Consider the following 16670-nt stretch of genomic DNA (forward strand, 5'->3'; position numbering starts at 1 on the left):
TCTATCGCTCTTCCTCCACAAATTTATAAGTATATAATCAGTCACTCCCCACAATCACCAGTGCAGCTCTGTCTCCCCATGGATCCTGTCCCCGTGCTATCATAAAAACACCTTTTTGTTCAGCCATTAGAAATGAGAGATACCCACCATTTGCTTCAACATGGATGGAACTGGAGGGTATTAGGCTGAGTGAAATAAGTCAATCGGAGAAGGACAAACATTATATGGTCTCATTCATTTGGGGAATATAAAAAATAGTGAAAGGGAATAAAGGGGAAAGGAGAGAAAATGAGTGAAAATATCAGTGAGGGTGACAAAATATGAGAGACACCTAACTCTGGGAAACGAACAGGGGTAGAGGAAAGGGATGTGGGCGGTGGGCTGGGGTGACTGGGTGATGGGCACTGAGGGGAGGCACTTGGTGGGCTGAGCACTGGGGGTTATGCTATATGTTGCCAAATTAAACTCCAATAATATATATATATATATATATATATATATATATATATATATATTTTTTTTTTTTTTAGACACCTTTTTGCACTGAAGACATCTCACAAATTCTTTTCTGACCATTCACTCTTGGATCCAAACTTCAAATCACATCATTTGACATCCAATGTGGGACTCGAGTCTTCTCTTACAGGCCCAAGAGTCCTCACACTCTAATGGTCCATGTGGTTCTCAAGTACCACTTCTCTATAAGGTAGAGGCATGAAACATGAAAAGAAACTGTCTCTTCAGTCAGTTGGCTGAACTGACATAGCAAGCCAGGAGAAGGGAAAGAAAGACAAAGAAAAAAGAAGGATCCTGAAGCAGCGCTGGTACATCTTCTGGGTTCTCTCAGCTCATGACAGCTTTCAGAAGTGAGCCTCCTTACAAACTTGGTGGGTACTTCCTCTTCCTTTACTCTCACAGCAGGGGCTTTTTCAAGTACTGTCTCATATTGGAACACTTTCATGTCAACCGCTCAGGCTGTTATCCTCTAACCTGTGCCTGTCCTACGGGCAGGAGAAAGCCTTTTGACTGGAAGCTACTACCCTAGCCAGAATGGTAATAAGACTCAGATACTTGATGCCTCCCTTTATTCCTATTTTTATACAAAGTTGTCTTTTTGGGCATGGGACAGCCACCTAAGTCACCAGGATGGCTGCCAATCTTAAGACTCCCATGTGAAGTTTCATCCTCATTGGTCTAATGTGATCCCCTTTGTTTCTCTGGTCTAGTCGCTTCTGGCCATGAGACCTCCACCAAGAGCCAGACAAAAGCAGTACCGGATTGAATTAAAACCTAACCAGGGACTGTTTCCTAGGAAAGTCAGCTGTAAGAGCTACATGTGTTGAAATGTCATTTAGATCATGGTGGATTTCTATCTCTACTGTTTTCCATCAGTATCTCCTACTAACTACCTAAATTACAAAATTAGGTAATGTCCTCCTTGTAATACTATTTTTAGTGTTTTCTATGAGTTAAAAACAGCAGGTTCTTCATAGCATGGCACAGCACAGCATTTTGGTCCATTGCCAGTGTTCATTTGGACTAGAATGCAATGAGGAAGGGAGCAGATGCTGGCATCCCTCCTACGAGGCAAGGTGTTGTTCATAGTGACTCACTTTGAGACCAGGAACCCCTGACATATCCTGCATGGGACGCCACCTGGGATTCAGGGGGGATTTTTGCTAATGGATCTTTTCTACTTTTCTAGGAACCTGAAATATTATTCTTCAGTCCCTAAGGATTCTTCCTTGGGATGCTTTTTAACTCACTGGAATCAATTTGGATTGCAAGATTTAAGAAAGAATAAACTGATCTTCTGTAACATTGCATGACCTCATTACTCCTCATGAAATGAGGAAAAATGGTGCATTTGTGGGACATTAAGCTTCAATATAATCTATCAGGCTAGATCTCTCCTGCAAAAAAAGGGGGTTGCAAATGGACTAAGGTACCTTATGTCTAGCCTTCATGGCCTTAAATCAAGACCCCAACCTAAGGCTTCTGACAGAATGTGTCCAACCACTAACCTGGTTAATAAACCCCCTCTGGACATATTGGATGATGACTGTCTAAATAGGCCCATTCCTATTAATAAACCTGGTCTACTGGAGTAATCACTGGCCAATCTAAACAAAGATGATACTGGCTCTGTTACAACCCTCCTCCCTGTAAACCTCAAGACCCCTTTTCTCCCAGCCCAGTTAGGCATACTAGGAGTAGAACTCCTTATCTCCCAGGGGTTCCACCTAAATCTGGATTTTATCTTCTTAGGGAGGTTGCTAGTAGAGAAATGGGTACAATTAAAGTCCATGTCCCATTCTCCATAGCAGACCTGGCTCAGATAAAACAACAATTAGAACAATATTCCAAAAACCCTCCTCAATTTATTGAGGGCTTTCAACAATTATCTATTATGTTTGATTTGACCTGGCAAGATATATACAACATATCAACTCATTGTTGCACCCTTGTGGAAAAGGGGCTCATCAAAAATTTGCTGATGAACCAACAGCCAGAGATAGAGGTTGTTATCTGATAGGGAGAACTGCTGTTCCCAATACTGAACCTCACTGGAATTACCAAGAAGATAGGGAAGGGAAAGATGACACCATATGCTCACTTGTTTAATAGAAGGAATGAAAAAAGGATTCTCTAAACCTGTAAACTTTGATAAAATTCAGGAAGTTTCTCAAGGAGCTGATGAAAATTCAGCTCTATTTCAGGGTCATTTGATAGGAGCCACCTTTGAAAGTATACAAATCTGGACCCAATCTCACCCGAGGGAACAATCACACTAAACATCATTTTATAAGTCAGTCAGCACCTGACAGCCGCCAAAAACTGACTAAAATGTCTCCAGGACCTCAAACCCCTACCCAGTACCTACTAGAAGTAGCTACTGGAGTCTTTAATAATAGAGATGTGGCCTTAAGTCAGGAAAAGAATCAAGAGCTAAATAAATCTCAGGGTAAAATACAGGCTTAAATATCAGCTGGCACTATTGCAGATTCCCCACCACACTAGAATAATCAGGCACCCAAAAAAAGGCCAGTATCAGACAAAGGACCAGGTAAGACCCCATGCTATGGGTGTGGCCTAATCAGACATTGAAGCAAAGAATGTCCAGACAAATGTTCTCCACCACAGTCATGTCCTGTCTGTGCAAAAAAAAGGACATTGGAAGAGAGACTGTCCTCATCTCCAGAGAGAGAGACAACAAAAACTCACTTCCCTGCCGAAGAGCAGGAACCAGAGGACCTAGCATGACAGGGCCCTGAGGCTGCTCTGGCTCCCTTTGACATCAAGGTGACTGAGACCTGGCATTCTGGATATGAAAGGTAAGTTTTTCAATTTTCTTGTTGATACAGGGGCCACTCATTCTGTTCTTATTTAGCACTCCAGTCTTACTTGTTTTTCTAGCCATAAAATTGTTGACATAGCAGGAACAACTAAAATGTATTGCCAGACAATGCCTTTAACCTGTAGGTATAGAAACCAATTGGTTACTCATGTGTTTCTAGACCTTCCATCTTGTCCCACTCCATTACTTTTACGAGACTTAATGTATAAACTAGGAAGCAGGTTTGCTCTTACTAAAGAAGAGGATGGTTTGTTCTCTTTAACATCTGGAGAATTAAAACCTTACCCTGGTATCCCTTCTAATATCTGGAAGGAAGTAAATCCACAGGTCTGGGATTGTGATGTCTTGGGATAGGCTCTTAAAGCCCAGCCAGTGAAAGTGACCTTAAAGGACCCAATCACTGTATGTCATAAAAAACAATATCCCTTAAAACCTGAGGCAAGAGCTGGGTTACAACCACTTATTGATAAGTTTCTCAAACATGGTATTTTAAAGCCTTGTCAATCTCCTTATAACTCTCCAATTTGACCAGCAAAAAAAGCCAATGGAGAATATTAGATGGTATAAGATTTAAGACCTATAAATGAGGCAGTGATGCCTATTCATCCCATAAAGCTAAATCCATGTACTCTACCCACCCAGGTTCCCTGGCATCCCCTAAGTGAAAGACACACAGCCTATTTGCTTTTGAATGAGCCTCACCTTTAACCCTATGGGCTGCTCAGATTAACCTCAATAGTCTTGCTGCAGAGATTTAGAGAGAATTCTTACCTGTTTGGGGCTGCACTTAGAAAAGACCTCCGTGCTATCTCCTTGCCTTAAAGGACTATAACTCAATATTTGGATGATATTTTAACCTGCACTCCCACAAAAGAAATGTCTGATAGTAATTCTATAATTTAACTTCTTGGTAGACAGAGGATATTGTGTCTCCCCGAAAAAGGCACAAATATCTAAACAAAAAGTACAATATTAGGGGTATGGACTAATACCAGGCCCCTGTACCCTGTCTACTGACAAAAAAAAAAAAAGAAAGAAAGAAAGAAAAGAAAAGGCTCTATTAGATCTTGGACTCCCACCTACAACTATCCTAAGCGTGGCAAGTTTTTGCTACCTGTGGATTCCTGGATTTGGGCTCTTAGCCAAACCACTGCATGATTCAATTAAACACCCTGAAAAAGAACCTCTACTCTGGACTAAAACCCAGCAGACAGCCTTTCAAACATTAAAAGCTAAGCTTTCAAAAAAAAAATAATAAAAAAAAAATAAAATAAATAAAAATAAAAGCTAAGCTTTCATCAGCCCCAGCTTTGTCTTTTCCAAATCTAGAAAAGATTTTCACCTTATGTGTCATAGAAAAACAGGAACAAGCTTTGGGAGTTCTTACCCAGAAATTAAGAAATGAGACAAGGTCAATGGGCTATTTTTCAAAGTCACTTGATAATAAGCACAGGGATGGCCGGCTTGTCTTCAGGCAGGGGCTACAATAGCCCTTCTGGTAGAAGAAGCTTCAAAACTTACTATGGGACAGTCCTTGACAGTGGTGACTCCATGTCAGGTCCAAAGTGTCTTAGAGACCAAAGATCACCAGTGGTTGATAGAGGGAAGCCAATTTACTAAATACCAGGCTATGCTTTTAGACACACCTGAAATAATACTTAAAACCTATCAAACTTTAACCCAACTACCCTTATGCCTGGATCTGACCATCAATCATACTTCTATGATCGAACATGAATGAGCAGAAATTATCAATCTTGTTTATTCTAGCAAACCAGATTTAAAAGATTCTTCTCTTGAAAACACAGATGACAGCTGGTTTACGGATGGCAGTAGCTTTATGGATTAGGGAGAAAGAAAAGCCAGATATGCTATAGTTAGTTTAGCTAAGACCACTGAGGCAAAAAGCCTTCCAATAAATACTTCTGCTCAAAAGGCTGAATTAATAGAACTTACCCATGCTTTTCAATTGGAAAAGGCCTAAAAATTAATATTTATTCTGACTCCAAATATGCTTCCCTGGTGCTACATGCACATGGGGTAATTTAGAAGAAAGAGGGATATTTATTGAGCCATAACTCCCCAATCAACTATGGGCCTGGAATAATTACTCTTCTTGAGGTCATACACCTACCTAAGGAAGTAGCTGTAATTCACCTCAGGATCTCAGGGGACACCAAAAGGGTATGGCCTTAGAATCTAAAGGAAACAATTTGACATACTGTGAAGCTAAACAGGTAGAGAAAAATAAAAAAATACTAAGTTTTACAATAGAGCCCATAACTCCAGTCTATTCAGACCAAGAAATTCACATAACCCAGGAATGAGGATATTCCAAAAAATGCACAGGAATGTCTTGTTAATGAGAAAAAAATCTATACTGAAAAATAACCAATGAAAGATAACACAAGATTTACACCAGGCTACTCGTTTAGGTAAAGGTACTTTAGAACATTTAAATAAAAACATATTTGATGGAGTAAATTTAACGACTACAGTAATACAAGTCTGCCTATCCATATTGTTTGTGCACAAGTAAATCCAAAAGGCACGGTCTGTACACTCCACCCCATCCCTACTTTTAAAACCAGTCTAAAGGTGTGGTTCTTATCCAGGAGAGGACTGGCAGCTTGATTTCACACAAATGCCTCCTTGCAAAAGCTACAAGTTCCTACTAGTGTTTGCTGATACTTTCACTGGTTGGATTGAGGCCTTTCCATGTAAGACTGAAAGAGCCAGAGAAGTAACCAAAGCTTTGTTGTGAGAAATCATTCCTTCAAAGTGACAATGGTCCTTCTTTTACTGCACGAATAACCCAGCAAATAGAACAAGCTTTAAAAAATGTAATATTTTTTACATTCAGCCTGGCATCCACAATCCTCTGAAAAAGCAGAAAAAGCAGATCACACTTTAAAATGGCACCTAACTACACTTAGGACTGAGCACTTTTGAGTCATCCTATGGAAAACCATTTCTTACAGTGGATTTGTTATTGGACGAAGATTACAATACTTTATTGAATTACTCACTCAAGGCTGGTTTGATTCATGTTACTTTATAAATATACTAATCATATGATCCCCAAACCTGATTTAACTATAACTAAAAATCCACCTCATGCAAGCCCCAGAGACACAGGTTATTTAAAAGATTGGAAGTCAGGGGCACCTGGGTGGCTTAGTTGGTTAAGTGGTTGTCTTCGGCTCAGGTCACGATCTTAGGGTCCTGGGATCAAGCCCCGCCTGGGGCTCCCTAATCCGTGGGAAGTCTGCTTCTCTTTCTCTCTCTGTTCCTTCCTCCCCCTACTCATTTTCTCTCTCTCTCTCTCTAATGGAGAAATCTTTAAAATAAATAAAATAAGAGATTGGAAGTCAAATACAGCAGGGGACTTAAATACAAAATGGAATATACTCCTACTATAGTGATGTCAGAGGGACACTTTTCCTGGACCCATATATCTAAAATAAAACCTGTACTTCCTTCACAGGAAACCAATGAGCAAACTAACGTGCCTTCTTACTCTTGTGAACCTATAGGAGATCTCAAGCTCCCTTTCAGACGACGATAAAAGTTGTACATTTTCTTCGTTCTCTGTTCACAAATTTTAGCACGCGGTTCCTTTCTACAATGGGCACAACTTATGCTGAACTTCAAAATCAAACAGCCTTTTGGATATTTGGAATTTTGCCCATGTGAACTATATCCTGGTTACCCTGGTAAATTCCCCCTTTACAAGGCACTGATTGGCACTCTCTGTATACCTATATTTCAGAAAAAATATATAATCCTAATGACACCATGTTTCATGATAGATCTACCGACGATCAATAGGACATAGGATTTACCAGGACATAACCAGACTTTTTCATGCCCTCAGACAAGTAAAATATTAACTGACTTTGCAAGCCCACAAATCAATGCCTGTCAATTAGTGCCTAAATCACAAAACTTTAGTTATCATCATGCTAAAGATGGTATATACCAAATTTGGGATACATATTTATGGCTCGTGCCCACCACTGGACAGCTCAGTCAAAAGGCAGTTTTATCCTGGAAACAAATCATACATAAGATACTTGGCAATAACACCCACATTTCAGATGGCTATCATTAGAAATATGTTCTCAAACCGTTATACTCTAGATAACTGACTGGTTTGCTACTGATTGAATAAGGCAACCTGAATCAGATGGCTAGCCCCAAATGGAACTCAGAGGTTTTGTGGAACTAACCAACCTGTGGCCCTGCCTTTCTTCAGGGTGGATAGGTAATTGCACCTTAGGTGTTGCCTGGATTCAAGGGCACATTATTACAAGCAAGCATCACTACCCTGGCTAATCTTCCCAATTTAAAACAAAGATGCACATGATCTGTTTTTCAGTGTTATGACCATTTGACGTCCATTTTGTACTATCTATATGGTTGGAAAGCATAATTTGGCACTTGGAAGCCCTTAATAAAAACACCATAAAGGCACTCAATGATTCACAAAACTGTCTCCTTACTTAATACTGAGGTCACCCAAATGCTCAAAGTGGCTCTTCAAAATAGAATGGCTTTAGATATCCTAACAGCAGCACAAAGAGATTCATGTACCACTCTTAGAACAGAATACTGTGTATACATCCCAGATTATCATAAAAATGTCACAGGACTACTAACAGATATGAATGTTCAAATTAAGGCTCTACCTTCCCTCTGTTTTGATTGGTTAAGTTCCTGGTTCAGGAGAGGACTATGGTCAACAACTAAGGGTCTCTTTGTTGGACTTCTCATTCTTATAGGCAGTTTAATTCTAACATGTTGCTATTTTCAATGTTTTTCCACTCGGTGCCAAGACTCCATCACTATAATAATTTCACGTCAACAGATGGTCCTTACCACCCAGTGATGCTTCTTTGCTGTCCAAATTAGACTCAGCTACCTCTGCCTTTTGTAACTCCCCGATGCACCCCCCTGACTAGTGTTGACCCACAGGTAGGGACATTTCTACACTTCCAGCCTCGACAACCTTAAAGATTTAAGGGTCATAATTGTTCAGCAAGGTGGGGGGCGGGGGGCGGCAGAGAATAATGAGGAGAATAAAGGCAAGGGAGATGTAGCTTGAATTGAATCTCCTTATAACTTGCAGCCCACTGATAAATACCCGAGACATGCAGAGCATGACATTCCTCGGGGAGCTCATAGCTGCCTTAGTGTTGATGTTTTATTAGAGACTAAAAACAACGTTCTTGGGCAGCACAGGTGGTTCAGCGGCTTAGCACCGCCTTCGGCCCAGGGCATGATCCTGGAGACCTGGGATCAAGTCCCGCGTCGGGCTCCCTGCGTAGAACCTGCTTCTCCCTCTGCCTGTGTCTCTGCCTCTCTCTCTCTCTCTCTCTCTTTCTCTGTGTGTGTGTGTGTGTGTGTGTGTCTCATGAATAAGTAAATAAAATCTTAAAAAAAAAAAAAACCTTCTTGTTTTAAATTCAAGTTAGTTAACGTATAGTGTAGTATTGGTTTCAGGGGTAGAATTTAGTGATTCCTTACTTACATATAACCCCCAGTGCTCATCCCAGCAAGTGCCTTCCTTAATGTCCATAAAGGCAACCTTATCTTGACAATAGCCAAACCTCCCAGGTCCTGTAAACCTCACTTTCAGCGTACATGTAATCTCCTTACAGGACCTTCATGAGGTAGGTACTATTAGTATCTTCATTTTACCAGTGGAAAACCCTGAGGCAGAGAGAGGGCAAGTAACTTGCTTGAGTCACACAGTAGAAGTGACAGAGTCAGGACACGAACCTAGGTGGTCAGTTTTTACCCTGTATACATACATATACATATGTATATGTATAAAGAATTTTTAGTGGGGTAGGAGGAGTAAACTAGTAACCCAAAGATGAAAGTAAATTATGTGCTCAATATATTGTTAAATTGTGAGTTACTAAAAGATGAATATTCTGGTGGGGCCAAAAAATGTATTTTAGGATCTTGCCACATTTTCATCACTGATAAAAATCTACAAAATATGGGACAACTGGGTGGCTCAGTGGTGGCCTTTGGCTCAAGTCGTGATCTCGGGGTCCTGGGATTGAATCCCACATCAGGCTCCCTGCATGGAGCCTACTTCTCCCTCTGCCTATGTCTCTGCCTCTCTCTCTCTCTCTGTCTCTCATGAATAAATAAATAAAATATTTTTTTAAATCTACAAAGTATTTAAGTGCTACAGCGCATAGCCTCGTGCATGATCAAATATTCTTTGTTGTCCAAATCTGTTGGTTTGCTTAGCAATATTTATTATTTCCAGAAATTTTGCTCCTATATTATTGCAAATCTAGTAACTTTTGCTAATACATTACTACAGATCACGGGGCAAAGCTAAAAAATTATCACTAATCAGACACTGCTAATGATAGATCTCCAGATCCTCTTGTAACTTAAGTTGCAGTTCTATTACGATGCACCCATCAGACAGGCAATTTTCAGAAATCTTTTTTTAAGTTAAGAGAACATATATGATTGCATAGTCAAATATGTTTTAAAATCAATGGTATATGAGAAGGAAGAAGTAAAAAAGGTTAGGTCATGTTGGAGGGAGCAAGAGTGGAGACAAAGATGCCTTGCTCAGTGGTTGAGCGTCTGCCTTTGGCTCAAGGCATGATCCTGGAGTCCCGGGTTCACGTCCCACATGAGGCTCCTTGCATGGAACCTGCTTCACCCTCTGCCTGTGTCTCTGCCTCTCTGTCTCTGTGTCTTTCATGAATAAATAAAATCTTTAAAAAAAAAACCCACCTCATAGAGCTCTTAGTAAATGAAACCAAGTAATTTGCATACAAGCCCTTTGTAAGCCATATAGTATTATAACATTTAACTTTTGATTCTAAAGTGATCTGTGTTTGGAGCACCTGGGTGCCTCAGTCAGTTAAGCATCTGACTCCTGGTCTAGGCTCAGGTCTTGGTCTCAACATTGTAATTTCAAGCCCTGCCTTAGGCTCCACACTGAGTGGAGTGATCTTTTCCAAATGTCATTCTTTTTCATCAATCTAACACTTGGAAAATAATAGACTCTTACCAATTCTCATTGATTTACAACCAATTCCAACACATTCTGCCTTAGTCAGGGTGGTCACTGTGGATCACTTATCACAAAAGGTCAGGAGCACCTGAATGGACAAGATGTCAAAGTAGTCCTGTTTTTAATTATTTATTTTTTATTCTATTCTATTTCCAGTAAAGTTAACATAGTGTTCTGTAAGTTTCATGTGTACAATATTGTGATTCAACACTCCCATACATCACTGGGTGCTCATCGCAAGGGCACTTGTTAATCCACATCACCTGTTTCACCACCCCCACCAGGTAGTTCTCATCTCTCCACTTGATGGCAGTGTCCACTCAAGTGCAGTAAACAAGAAACTACACCAGAGGGCTCCCCTGCATTTTCCAAATGAAGTCTGCAAAAACCTCCATCAACAACCTGAATACTTTGAGTTCTCAAGTAGTTTGCTTTCTTTTGAAACAAAGCAATAGAGAAATACAAAACAAGCTGCAAACCTGGAAATAACACCGTTATTTCTATCCGACTGCTGTCTGAGACATTCTTAATTTTCCTTAGTCTGTTAAAAAGCTGACAGGAAATTATTAGACCCCTTTTACTAATGGTATTTAGAAACTGAGACAACCTGTCATTCAATTGAGGACTCCAATATTATTTATTATCAAAAGGTTTGATCCCAGGTTGAGCTATATAGAAGAAAAAACTCACAATATATTTAATTACTGCATTCCCAAGAAGATCTAGCAAGCAGTAGAGAGAGGAAACCTAAATAAATGAAAGTACATTTGATGCTTTTCTTTCTAAAACTAAGGTACAAGTTATAATGCAAATGGCCTTAGATAAGGAGTCAAAGACTCCTAATGCTGGATGGATTTCTAATTTCCACTACCTTTGTGATCACTTACCTTTAGAGCTCAACTTTTTCATCTTTAAATGAAGTTTTTGAATAATGGTCTTTTTAAAAATCAGCTTTAATGAGATATTATTTGCATATACAGTTAACCATTTTTAGGTGTAATTTGATGAGTTCTGAAAAATATATACTGTAACCACCACCATCATCATGATATAGAACACTTCATTTCCATCATCACAAGTGTTCCTTCCTGCCCCTTTGTAGGCAATCTCCTTCCTTTATTCCTGACCCTTGAAAAACACAGATCGGATTTTTTTCACTACAATTTTCAAAAAATTTATGTCTTTCCAAAAACTTTATGTTTGGCTTCTTTCATTTAACATAACGTTTTTGAAATTCATCAACATGTATCAGTAATTTGTTTATTTATTGCTAAATAGTATGCCATTGCATGAATATATGACGATTTTCTTCTGTCAGTTGAATATTTAGATTGTTCTGAGGTTTATTTTTAAAATTTGTATTAATAAGTCTACTATTATCAGTGAGCCCTCTGGCTCAGCTATAGACCCCAGCAGTTAATACCAGAATTAGGCACACAGCTTAATGCATGCTCTAAATAAAACACAGTGTGCTTATCTCTTATTGCACTTTTTTGAGTCATTGATGAAGATGTTTTTAAATGACCAGAACATTCCATTCTAGTCAAATGACTAGACCAGAAAAGCCCTGAGAGTCATGGAATGCCTAAAAGACCACATCCCACATGTCCCCTTCCCTGCCCATGATCATGGGCTGAACACCTACCAACCTTCACCCATGATCGTATGCTCTCTGCCTTCTGTCTTGCTCATCCTTCCTCACCTTATTAAACTCTAGATATCCATCTCTCCCACAGACAGGTCAGTTGTTAAGGCTTGAGCCTATCACCTTTCCCCGGGCTGCTGACATTTGAGATAAATTTCTTCTTTTTTCTTTTCCAAACCCTCCTTTCTTGAGTTATTGGCTTCTCTTGTAATGAGTTTATCAGAGTTTGTTGGGCAACAGTGTTAGCAAACCCAGTTAGGAGCTATGCTTTCAACTTGTCCAGCTCCCTTTGGGATTTCCTGAGAGGGAGCGCTTGGCCGTGGCAGTGCCAAGGCTTGCTTATCTATTGATTTCCTGAATTAGTGGTTGTGATAGATGGATCAGTGACACTGTGAATACTCATCTACAAGTCTTTGAGTGAACATATGTTTTCATTTCTCCTGGATAAATACTTATAAGTGGGATTGCTAGATTAGATGCTAAGTGCATATTTAATTCTATAAGGTACTGCAAACTTCTCTGAAGTGGCAATCTCATTTCTCATACTCTAGTTGGCAAAGTAAAGTTCCAATTGTTCCACTTACTTTACAATACTCGGTATTGTCAGTCTTTCATTTTAGTCATTCTAGTGGATATGTCGAAGTACACAATAGTGGCTTGAATTTGCATTTCCCTAATCAAAATGATTTTGAGCATCTTTCCTTCTATTTTTTTGCCCTCCATCTATCCTTTTTGGTCAAAGAAGATATGTTTTTTTAATATTTTATTTATTTATTCATGATAGAGAGAGAGGCAGAGACACAGGCAGAGGGAGAAGCAGGCTCCATGCAGGGAGCCCGACATGGGACTCGATCCCGGGACACCAGGATCACGCCCTGGGCTGAAGGCAGGCGTTTAAACCGCTGAGCCACCCAGGCTGCCCCAAAGATATCTTTTTTTTTTTTTTAAGATTTTATTTATTTATTCATGAGATACACACAGAGAGAGGCAGAGACACAGCAGAGGGAGAAGCAGGCTCCCTGAGGGGAGCCCAATGTGGGATTCAATCCTGGGATCACGCCCTGAGCTGAAGGCAGATGCTCAACCACTGAGCCACCCAAGTGTCCCAGTCAAAGAAGATATCTTTAATTTCTTAAATTGAGCTGTTTCTCTTATTACTGAGTACTTAGCATATTCTGGAGAAATGTCCCTATCAGATATATTTTTTCAAATATTTTCTCCCAGCCAGTGGCTTGCCTTTGTAATTTCACAGCAGTGTCCACTGAAGAGAAAACCACTGATATATGTGTAAGCATTCAAATTCTTTTTATTTTTAAGATTTTTTACTTATTTATTCACGAGAGACACAGAGAAAGAGGGGGGCAGACGCATAGGCAGAGGGAGAAGCAGGCTCCATGCAGGGACCCCCATGTGGGACTTGATCCCAGGACTCCAGGATCACTCCCTGAGCCAGAGGCAGTTGCTCAACCTCGGAGCCACCCAGGCGTCCCATAAACATTCAAATTCTTCAGACCTCAATTTCTTCACATTTAAAATGAGATCTTTAGGAAAATATTCTTTTCTATTTATTTATTTTAAAGATTTATTTATTTATTTGTTCATGATAGACACACAGAGAGAGAGAAAGAGAGGCAGAGACACAGGCAGAGAGAGAGGGAGAAGCAGGCCCCATGCCAGGAGCCCGACGCGGGACTCGAACCCAGGACTCCAGGATCGCGCCCTGGGCCAAAGACAGGTGCTAAACCACTGAGCCACCCAGGGATCCCCTGTTCTTTTCTTTTTAAAATGGCTTGGTTGAGAGATGCCTGGGTGGCTCAGTGGTTGAATGTCTGCTTTTGGCTCAGGGCATGATCCTGGTGCTTCTCCCTCTGCCTATGTCTCTGCTTCTCTGTGTCTCTCATGAATAAATAAATAAAATCTTTAAAAAATAACATAAAATAAAATGGCTTGGTTGAGGCGTATTTCACATAACACAAAATTCACCCTTTTAAAGTATACAATCCAGTGTTTTTTAGTATATTTAGAGTTGTGCAACTATCACCACTGTGTAATATTTTCATTACCCCATAAAGAAACCCTATGCCCACTGGCAGTCATTCCCCCCTTTGCTAGCACCTGGGAACCATTAATCTACATTCTGTCTCAATGAATTTACCTATTGTGGACATTTCATATAAAACGAATCATGCAATATTTGGTGTTTTATTTCTAGCTTTTTTCACTAAGCATAATGTTTTCAAGGATCATTATGTTGTAGTACTATATTGTACTTTGTTCCTTTTCAATTACTGAATAACATTCTACTGTGTGAATATGCCACATGTTCTTTATTCATTCATCAGTTGATGAATATGCAGGTCATTTCCAGTTTTTAGTTTTATGAATAACACTGTTATGAACATTTGTGTACAGGTTTTCTGTGGACATCTTGTAGGTACATACCTAGAAGTGGAATTGCTGGGTCAGATGGTAACTCTATATTTAAAAATGGAGGAAATATAAAATTGTTTTCCAAAGTGGCTGCCCCCCCTTTACTACTAACAAGGTATGAGAATCTAGTTTCTCCACATCCTTGCTAACAGTTTTCTTTCATTTTTGCATATATCTTAAATAATTTTCTGTGTTATTTGTTGTAGTTTTCCCCCCAACTCTTATTAATATCTGTATTTTTTTAAATAGTCATTCTAATGAGTATTAAGTAATATCTAATTGTGGTTTTCATTTGCATTTCCCTGATGACTAATGATGTTCAGCATACTTTCATGTGCTTTTTAGCCATTTGTACATCTCCTTGGAGAAATGTCTAATAAAATCCTTTGCCTATTTTAAAATTGGGTTGTTTGGGTTTTTTGTTGTTGAATTTTAAGATTTCTTTAAATATTCTGAGTAGAACTCTCTTATCTAATATATAACTTGTAAATATTTTCTTCTATTCTTTGAGTTTTCTTTTCTTGACAGTATCCTTTGGCACAAAAGTTTTTGGCCTTGGTGAAGCCCAATTTATCTTTTTTTCTTTGGTTGCTGTGCTTTTGGCATCATATTTAAGAAACCATTGCCTGATACAAGGTCACAGAGATTTACACCTATGTTGTTTTCTAAGAGCGTTGTGGTTTTAGTTGTTACATTTAGATCTTTGATCCGTTTTGAGTTAAATTTTATATATGGTGTGGGCAGGAATCCAACGGCATTCTTTTGTATGTGGATATCCAGTTGTCCCAACATCAGTTGTGGAAAATATCACTCTTTCTCCACTGGATTCTCTAAAATCAACTGACCATAAACAGTGTGGTACTGGCATAAAGACAGTGTAGACCAATTGAATGAAATAGAGAGCCCATGAGGACGCCTGGGTGGCTCAGCAGTTGAGCACTTGCCTTCAGCTCAGGGTGTGATCTTGGAGTCCCAGGATTGAATCCCACATCGGGGTCCCTGCATGGAGCTTGCTTCTCCCTCTGCCTCTCTCTCTCTGTGTCTCTCATGAATAAATTTTTAAAATCTTTTTTAAAAAATAGAGAGCCCATAAATAAACTCTTGTTTGTATGGTCAAACAATTTTGAAGGGTATCAACACAATTTGATGGAGAAAAAAACAGTCTTTTCAACAAATGGTGTTGGAAAAGCTAGATAATCACATGCAAAAGCATTAATGGCTCTTTAACAAACATCATATATAAAAATTAACTCAAAATGGAAAGAAGACTTAAATGTGAGATCTAAAAGTATAAAATTTTTATAAGAAAATATGCAACAAATGCTACACAGCATTGGATTTGGCAGTGATTTCCTGGATATGACACCAAAAGCATGGGCAACAACCTAGAAAATAGACAAATTAGACTTCATGGAAAATTTTTTATTTTGTGCATCAAAAGACATTATCAGCAGAGTAAAAAGGCAACAACTCACAGAATTGAAGAAAAATTTGCAAATCATATATATGAAAAGTGATTAATATCCGTAATATATAGAGAACTCCTAAAATTCAGCAACAACAAATACAACTTGATGAAAAACCAGACAAAAGATTTAGATATTTCTCAAGATGTACAAGTCATCAAGAAGCACATGAAAAGATGCTCAATATCACTAATCATTAAGGAAATGCAAATCAAAATTACAATGAGATACCACCTCACATCTGTTAGGATGGCTACCATCTAAAAAACATAAAATAGCAAGTGTCAAGATGTGGAAAAATCGAAACCCTTGTGCAACGTTATTAGGAATGTAAAATGGCACAGCTTCTATGGAAAAGAGATGGCAGTTCCTCAAAAAATTAAAAAAGCAATTACTAATGATCCAGCATTCCACATCTGGATATATACCAAAAAAAAAAATTGGAAGCAGGGACTCAAACATATTTTTACACTCATGTTCATAGCAATGTTATTCATGGTAGTTGAAACATGGAAGCAATCAAAGTGTCCATCAGCACATGAATGGAAAAACAAAATGTGGTATAAACATACAATAGAATATATTATTCAGCCTTAAAAAGGAAGGAGATTCTGACATATGCTACATCATGGATAAACCTTGAGGACATTATGCTAAGTGAAATGAGTCAGTCACAAAAAGACAAATACTGTATGTTTCTATTTATATGAGACA

General features: G+C 39.0%; 1 protein-coding gene across 2 annotated transcripts in view; it reads left to right on the top strand.

Moving 5' to 3' along the window:
• The window catches only part of PTH (parathyroid hormone), a 108956-nt gene that overhangs the window by 67287 nt on the left and 24999 nt on the right, over positions 1–16670 (top strand). For both annotated transcript variants that reach the window (XR_011995094.1, XM_072725602.1), the window contains 2 exons: positions 531–887; positions 1706–3335. The gene's annotated coding sequence lies outside the window, so the exon portion shown is untranslated. The remainder of the gene's footprint in view (positions 1–530; positions 888–1705; positions 3336–16670) is intronic.

Source organism: Vulpes vulpes, chromosome 11, assembly GCF_048418805.1.
Source record: "Vulpes vulpes isolate BD-2025 chromosome 11, VulVul3, whole genome shotgun sequence".
Lineage (NCBI taxonomy): Eukaryota > Metazoa > Chordata > Mammalia > Carnivora > Canidae > Vulpes > Vulpes vulpes.